Below are 8,332 nucleotides of genomic sequence, written 5' to 3'. Positions count from 1 at the left end.
TCTGTGGTGATGCGGATGAGGGGGAGCTCAAATAGCATTCTGAAAATGATAGCAGAGAGGTGGGACTCGGATATTCTCCGCCGATATACCGACCTACACGTCTTACGACCTAGAAAATAAGTATTTTTATTTATGATTTAAGTTCACTAATGTAGTTTTTATAAGTGTCTTGTGTAACTAACAATCTATGGATCTCAGGAATCTGAAAATAAATTATTTTTATTTTTATTTTATTTATTATTTTATTTATAAGTTTCTAAATTTTGCAATAACATTAATAGTTCCCCATGGCTCCACCATTAAAAAAAAAACAAAAACTGAATTAAGTATAATAAAATCCTTTAAGTATAGGCAGTATACTTGGCCATGAAATTACACGAGAATCAGTTGAGATCGACCTGTAGAGGAAAACACCAGCCCACTACCATACGATTACGATCAAACGATCAAAAGATATGAACAAAAGTTTTCACACCCTGAATAGGTATTTTGGTAAAATAGACATAAAACATATGGTAAATATTGACTGTTGGTTTCTTTTTTTCTGTTTTTCTTTCACTAATAAAGTGCCGACTAATCGGCCATTTTTGCCGACTAGTCGCCGACTAATCGCCGACTACAAATGTGGCCGGATAGTCGGCTTTCCCGACTAGTCGGCGACTAGTCGGTACACCCCTAATAAAAAAGAATATCATGCGGGAATCTTTTGGGATGTATGTATAACAAGATTAATAAGTGGTTGTGCAAACAACTTACTTACTTACCTATCTTAATATGAAAATTGCTTGCTGAAACTGCCGGCCTAGCCAAGGTTACAATCGCTATCGCTTCGACAACGAAAAGCATTCTGTCTCTCTATCACTCTTCCATATTAGTGTGACAGTGACAGTTGCGTTTCGATCGCTACGGAGCGTAAGCGATTGGCATCTTGGCTACGCGGCCTGTATATCTAGAATCGCTACTCAAATAGAATCAAATACCTAATGTTACGTTTTGCTGTTGTGACTTACGAGATCGTAAAACAGTTGTCATTTCCGCAATAAGTACCTACCTAGTACAAGTATTACAGTAAGTTGACTACAGGATTTCGTTCTACCAACTCCTACGCGTAATCGTTAGGAATCTATATGGGTCAAATTATTATTGGGACTAGCCGTTTCCGTTCCAAATATAAAAATGTGGAATAAAGGGAACTTATGTAGCGCAGCAGCACTTATCGTGTAGCCTCGTCTTAAGGCGGAGGGTGTTCTACGGCCGGGAATGCCGTAATTAATGCCTCCACGCGACTGCTATGCGCACATTTCGCCGATACAAAAAATACCCCAGTGCTATAAACGAGAGAGGAAATTGCCATTTCTTTATCCGTATTAAATATCCGGAATCCATCGTATTTGCCACGGGCCAGGGCCGGCTCAATCTATTTCACGAAAGGTGTTTCGAGTAGAATTTGGAACTTGGAATAAGGCGCTTACCTGAAACAAGAAAAAGATTTCAACATAAATCTTGCAAATTGGACAGTCAACACTAGTTAATTAAACATTGGAGTTAAAATAAAGAGTAGAGTTGTGAGAGTCCGTCTATGCTAACTATGCACCAACTTCGTCGCTTCAAGTCTGAGTTATCATAGTCTGATGCTACCTAAAATTTTCTTTGCTAAGTACAATACCTATAGATTAAATAAAAAGCAATTAAGCCCCTGTTTACTTTGGGTTTCGGTGCATCGTATTGAAACCAGATTTCATTCACCTTTCACGAAAGCAAATAACTCGAATCCAAATTAATTTATCGTGTTTTCTGTATCCTACAAATCTATACCAGGGATCGGCAAAACGCGGCTTGCATTACGCATGCGGTGCTTTGCAGACACTTAAGTAGGTATTTGTATTAATACAGAGTGGGCCCTGTAACAAATTAAAATCAAAAATAATAGTCAGTATTGAAAACAATCGTAAATGGCATAATAATCCAGTAACTTTGTCGAATTTGGTAACCTGGTTCTTTTGCGTCAAATCCGGTAGTTCTGATTTTTTGCAGGCTTGTTTATGATGTTGGCCCAATGAATTCTAGACTAGTATTTTTTTATACAATTTTTTTTTTATGTTTGACGATCCTTTTGTGAAATTCTTAGCGTTAAATTTGACATGTATAATAATCCAATTTTATTATGGAATAATATTAACATCAATAAATTGCTCTGATAATTAGATTAAGATTAATTACGATTCATAAGAGCTTGTTGCTAGGCCTACATGAATAAAGTATATTTTGATTTGATTTTGATTTTGAATAATCCAAGTTTGTGACTTCGAGCGCCGAACGCAACTTTGTCAAAAATCTAATAAACCGCAATTTTTTTAGATTTGTGCGATTATAACCCTAAAGTACTAGTTTTTGGTTGTAACATCCTAGGGCGTTTTTAAAGTAGACTAAATTTGCTACAATAAGACACTAGAATTGTCTCTGTACATTTAATATTTTCCGAGATAAAACCTTTCAAAATTTTATAAATTTTACATCAGTTCTTAGGTATAATATAAGGTTTAGGTAGGTAATTTATATGAAATACTGAACTTATATGAAAAAATGTATGAGTGCCTATTTTGGACCCGGGTATGTCCTTAAACTACGTCCAAACCAGCGGTGGTAGGTCCCGCAAGGGGCCGCCTGGTTTGCTACCACCCTCCCGCCGGAGTCAGGCGCCAAGCAGCCTTGCTGCGTTTCGTCTATGAGCGGGAGTACCAGTGCCTTTGGGGGATGATTTGCTGTCAGTTGTGTTGCATAATGCCGGTTTTTGGATCCTTGAGTGACGTCGGGCCGAGCAGCTCTCGCTGGAGGGTAGCGGGATCCGAGGCACGGTCTTGCCGGTGGCCGACCGCAGGAAGTTGGGGGCCCAATTGTACGACAGCCACGTGCGAGAGGCTGCCCCGCCACCTAGCGAAAAATCCTGGAATAGCTCCACCGTGCCAGTTGGCGACTGGACGGGAGGACCCGGTGGGTTATTTCAGGGGGGCTCGGGCGTCCCCGCAGTCTCCAAGTGAGCTCCTGATTGTCCGGATTAGCTCAAGTGATCCAATTGGTAAACGCAACACCTCGACAGGCATTTTTTCACCCATCCTACACTCCACAAATATGAAAACAAAAAGAAAAAAGAATAGGGTTAAACACCGGCTGCACTTCCTCCCATTGAAAGTGCACCTCACCAACATCAGGGGGTTGCACTCAAATATCGATCCGGTCCACCACCATCTTGAAACCGAAAAACCGCACCTATTCTTTTTGACGGAGACGCAAATCAAAACCCCAGCGGACGCGTCGTACCTCAACTACCCAGGCTACTCACTGGAACATAAGTTCAGAGCACGTGCTGGGGTCTGTGTGTACGTCCGCGACGACATTTGCTGCAAGCGTCTCCGTTGCTTTGAGGCTGCCGGGTTTTCCACTTTGTGGATTATGGTCGACTCGGGCTCAGAGAAAACTCTGTATGCCTGTGTCTACCGATCGCACAGCGGAAACCAGGAGACAACTAGGCTCTTTGACCACCTTACTGAGATGGCAGATAAAGCCCAACAGCGGTACCCCGCGGCTCAACTCGTATTCCTTGGGGACTTTAACGCCCACCACGAGGAGTGGCTGTTCCCGTACAAGAATACTTGCCACGCTGGGAGGGAAGCGCGCAAATTTGCTGTATCCCTAAACCTTACCCAGCTGGTAAATGTTGCGACGCGGATACCGGATGTTACTGACCATACACCCAATTGCCTTGACCTTCTGCTGACAACTGATCCAGACAGGCACTCGGTTTCGGTCTCAGCTCCGCTAGGATCGTCCGATCACTGTCTGGTGAAATCCGTGTCGATCCACTCTCCTCCTGATCTCTGCCCTAGGGGCACGAGGAGAGTATGGCGATACGAGTCAGCGGACTGGGATGAGATGCGGCATTTCTTTGCGTCTTTCCCCTGGCAGCAGGTCTGTTTTTCTTCGGGTGACCCCTCGTGTTCTGCTGAGGCTGTTGCGGATGTGATTCGGCAGGGAATGGAATATTTCATTCCGTTCTCCGACCTATCGCTCGATCACAAGACCCGAGCATGGTACAATTCGGACTGTGCTCGAGCCGAGGCTCTTAAGCAGTCTGCATACCAGGCTTGGGTACTAGCCCGCGATACCAAAGCTGGAGCACAGAGGGTTCGCGCGAAGAAAAAAGCCTTTAACTCAGCTGCCAAGTCCTGCAAACGGGTGCTTCGAAAGGCTCGATTCGACCACGTCAGTCGAATAGGGGCCAAACTCGCCTCCTACCCTCCTGGTAGCAAGCGGTTCTGGTCCCTGTCGAAAGCGGTCGAATCCAACTTCTGCCGACCCACATTGCCACTTCTGCAGAAACCTGATGGGACACTGGCCCACTCCGCGACAGAGAAAGCTAACTTGTTTGCTTCTCTGTTTGCGAGCAATTCACGTCTAGATGCAGGCTCAAAACTTCCACCTACGCTACCTCATTGCAGTTCCTCTATGCAGAGAATTGCTATACATCAAGAAGAGGTACGCCGAGCTCTGCTGAATCTTGACGTGAATAAGGCCAATGGACCAGACGGTATACCTGCACGTGTACTAAAGCAGTGTGCGCCTGAGTTGTCTCCTGTACTGACACGCCTGTACCGCCTCTCTCTCCAAACAAGGACGGTGCCGAAATCCTGGAAGCTTGCAAACGTGCAGCCAGTACCCAAGAAGGGTAGTCGTGCTGATCCCTGCAATTACCGACCAATCGCCATTACCTCCATGCTCTGTAAAGTCATGGAAAGGGTACTTAACGGCAAACTGCTGGCATACCTCGAAGCAAATGATCTGCTCAGTGACCGTCAATATGGCTTTCGCCGAGGTCGGTCTACTGGGGATCTTTTAGCGTATGTCACGCACTGCTGCGGCGAGGCCATCGAGAGGAACGGTGAAGCGCTTGCTGTTTCACTGGACATCTCGAAGGCCTTTGACAGGGTTTGGCACGTAAGTCTCCTTAGCAAGCTTCCTGCTTACGGCATCCCTGCTGATTTTTGTAGCTGGCTATCTGATTTCTTGAGTGAACGGTCGATCAGAGTAGTTATTGATGGCTGCTCTTCGGACCTCATGGCCATTGACGCCGGTGTTCCTCAGGGGTCTGTTCTCTCCGCAACCCTTTTCCTGCTCCACATTAACGACATGCTGCAACCCAGCATTGTAGGTTATGCAGATGACAGTACGGTTGTTGAGAGATATTTGGCTAGTGCAGGGGACAGCAGGGAGGATATACGTTCACAGAGAGAGGCCATGGTTGAGCGAATGAACTTGACCCTTAGTCTCGTTTCCCAGTGGGGTGATGACAATCTGGTCACGTTCAATGCCTCCAAAACGCAGGCGTGTCTATTTTCCGCTAAACGGAGTCCATTCGACCTAACTCCTTCTTTCCGGGGTGCATCTGTACCTATTACCGACAGCCTGGAACTCCTCGGCATGGAGCTGAGTTCAGTCCTCGGCTTCGGCAGCTTCATTGAGTCTAAAGCACAAACTGCGGCCAGAAAGCTGGGCGTCCTAAATAAGGTGAAGCGATACTTCACACCTGGACAGCTTCTAACACTTTACAAAGCTCAAGTCCGGTCGTGTATGGAGTATTGCAGCCACCTGTGGGATGGCTCAGCTAAATACCAACTCGCCGCTTTGGACTCAGTGGAGCGCAGAGCCAGGAGGATGATTGGCGACAAGAAGCTAACGGCTAAGCTTCAGACTTTGGCCCATCGGCGGAAAGTCGCCAGCCTGTCGGTATTCTACAGGTTGCACTTCGGGGAGTGTGCCCAAGAGCTACACGAGCTCATTCCACCGTCCCCATTCTACCATCGGACTTTTAGACGCACGGCCGGTTTCCATCCTTACTTGGTAGATATTCCGCCAATTCGCACTAAGCGCTTTGCTTCTACTTTCCTTATGCGCACTGCCAAGGAATGGAATTCCTTGCCGGCGTCTATATTTCCGTGCTCTTATAACCCGGCAACCTTCAAATCAAGAGTGAACAGGCACCTTCTGGGCGAGCTCGCTCCATCGTAGGCCACGTCTACGCCTCGGCTAGTCTGTGGCCATGAGTAAACCCATGCATAATAAAAAAAAATAAAAAAATAAAAAAATTTGAAAAAATATTTTTTTTATGGAAAATAAATATTTTGTAGAACGTGGCGGTGATGAATTTCATATAAATTACCTACCTAATCCTTATATGTATTATATAGCTAAGAACTGATTTAAAATTATAAAATTTTGAAAGGCTTTATCTCGGAAAAATATATGATGTGCATGTAAAATTATAAAATTTTGAAAGGCTTTATCTCGGAAAATATATGATGTACATCAAGTTACATGAAGTTACAACCAAAAACTAGTACTTTAGGGTTATAATAGCACAAATCTAAAAAAATTGCGGTTTATTCGATTTTTGACAAAGTTGCGTTCGGCGCTCGAAGTCACAAACTTGGATTATTCATTGGGCCAACATCATAAACAAGCCTGCAAAAAATCAGAACTATCGGATTTGACGCAAACGCAAAATGTATAATTTTACTGTATTATAATCCGACAGGACATTGCTGGCTCGATTAGATAGAACACTTAGAAAATAACAATAAATTAATTTTTCATTTTAACGAATTAATAACTATTGGACGTAATTACTGAATAGTTAGTTTGTATGTTGTTAAATATTTGAATTATTTTCAGATACTGACTCGGATAACTCCTGGTTTCCGTCGTAATTTCAGCAAACACTTTGTTCCAGCTCTTAAGAGTAAGTACAGTCAAAGAATTTAATTTACTACCCATTTTGTACTTTGTCACAGTGACAACCGTATGAGGTCTCTAGCGGCTTTCATATTGATTGTCACTGTGACAAAGTACGAAATGGGTCGGAAATTAAATTCTTTGACTGTACATAAGTACGAGTAGGTACCAACTAAGTACCAAGCTATACCAACAATGCGAACTTATAATACTACTTACATGATATAATTAACAATTTAATAAATAAATGTAATTCTAAATCGTAGTGACCCTAATCGTAGTCAATTAGGTAACAATTTAAATATAATACTTACCTACTGAAAATGAATTGTTAATAATGAGAAGTTTTCCAATAAAAGTTAAACTAAAGTCGATCATGAGTAAAATTACTTGATGGAAAATTCCAACTTCGTTTCTACGAAGTCCAGTCGGCAGCTGTTAAATATATCATCTCTCCTACATTTTTATAACCTAGTCTATTTTATTCCTGAACTTTGTAACCTACTGCCTAACTTCCTATGCACCGATTTTCTTATAAAATAAGTTCATCGAATGTTTTTTTTTAATCATACTGAATGTGCGTTTCTCTAGAAATTTCCTGCCCCGCACAGCTAAACTGCGGCATTTCCGGACCGATAGGTACGACCTTCAAACCCTTCAAAAAAGAGCGTACCTACTCCCATCTTAAAAGCCGGAAACGCACTTACAAAACAAAACGTACTGTTAAACGTATTGTTTTCCACTCATAAAACAAAAATTACCTACTCTAAATTCTATCGTCGTCAAATATCGATATATCTTCTAAGCACTAAGCATCTTTTTTTTATTGATTCATACGGTCGTATTGTTTAAAACATTTATTACAACTTTAGGACTTTCATGAAATAAAATAGCAGACTCGAATCTGTATGGTTTTTTATCGTGAACAAAAGAGCATGCGAGGCTTCCTGGGTGACACGTTTTTAGGGTTCCGTACCCAAAGGGTAAAACGGGACCCTATTACTAAGACTTCGCTGTCCGTCCGTCCGTCTGTCCGTCTGTCTGTCACCAGGCTGTATCTCACGAACCGTGATAGCTAGACAGTTGAAATTTTCACAGATGATGTATTTCTGTTGCCGCTATAACAACAAATACTAAAAACAGAATAAAATAAAGATTTAAGTGGGGCTCCCATACAGCAAACGTGATTTTTGACCAAAGTTAAGCAACGTCGGGCGTGGTCAGTACTTGGATGGGTGACCGTTTTCTTTTTGCATTTTTTTCCGTTTTTTTTTTTGCTTTATGGTACGGAACCCTTCGTGCGCGAGTCCGACTCCGGTTTTTTACAATCAATGGTTGTAATGGGATTTCGGTTATTTTTGTTGTAGGGATATTTTACTCCTTTTACTCGACAATACTTCACCTTGGAAATAATGAAAATGCAATTTGATACATGCAGACACCGGAATTATTGTGGCTTTTTTTAACAGTCATAGGTAAATTTACGTATAGCTCACCGCGGTCAAGAGGACGAAACAAAACTTCGAGCAACACCGGCTTCCGACGC

The sequence above is a fragment of the Cydia fagiglandana genome, chromosome 1 (genome assembly GCF_963556715.1).
Source record: "Cydia fagiglandana chromosome 1, ilCydFagi1.1, whole genome shotgun sequence".
Lineage (NCBI taxonomy): Eukaryota > Metazoa > Arthropoda > Insecta > Lepidoptera > Tortricidae > Cydia > Cydia fagiglandana.
Note: the sequence above shows the minus strand (reverse complement) of the source record.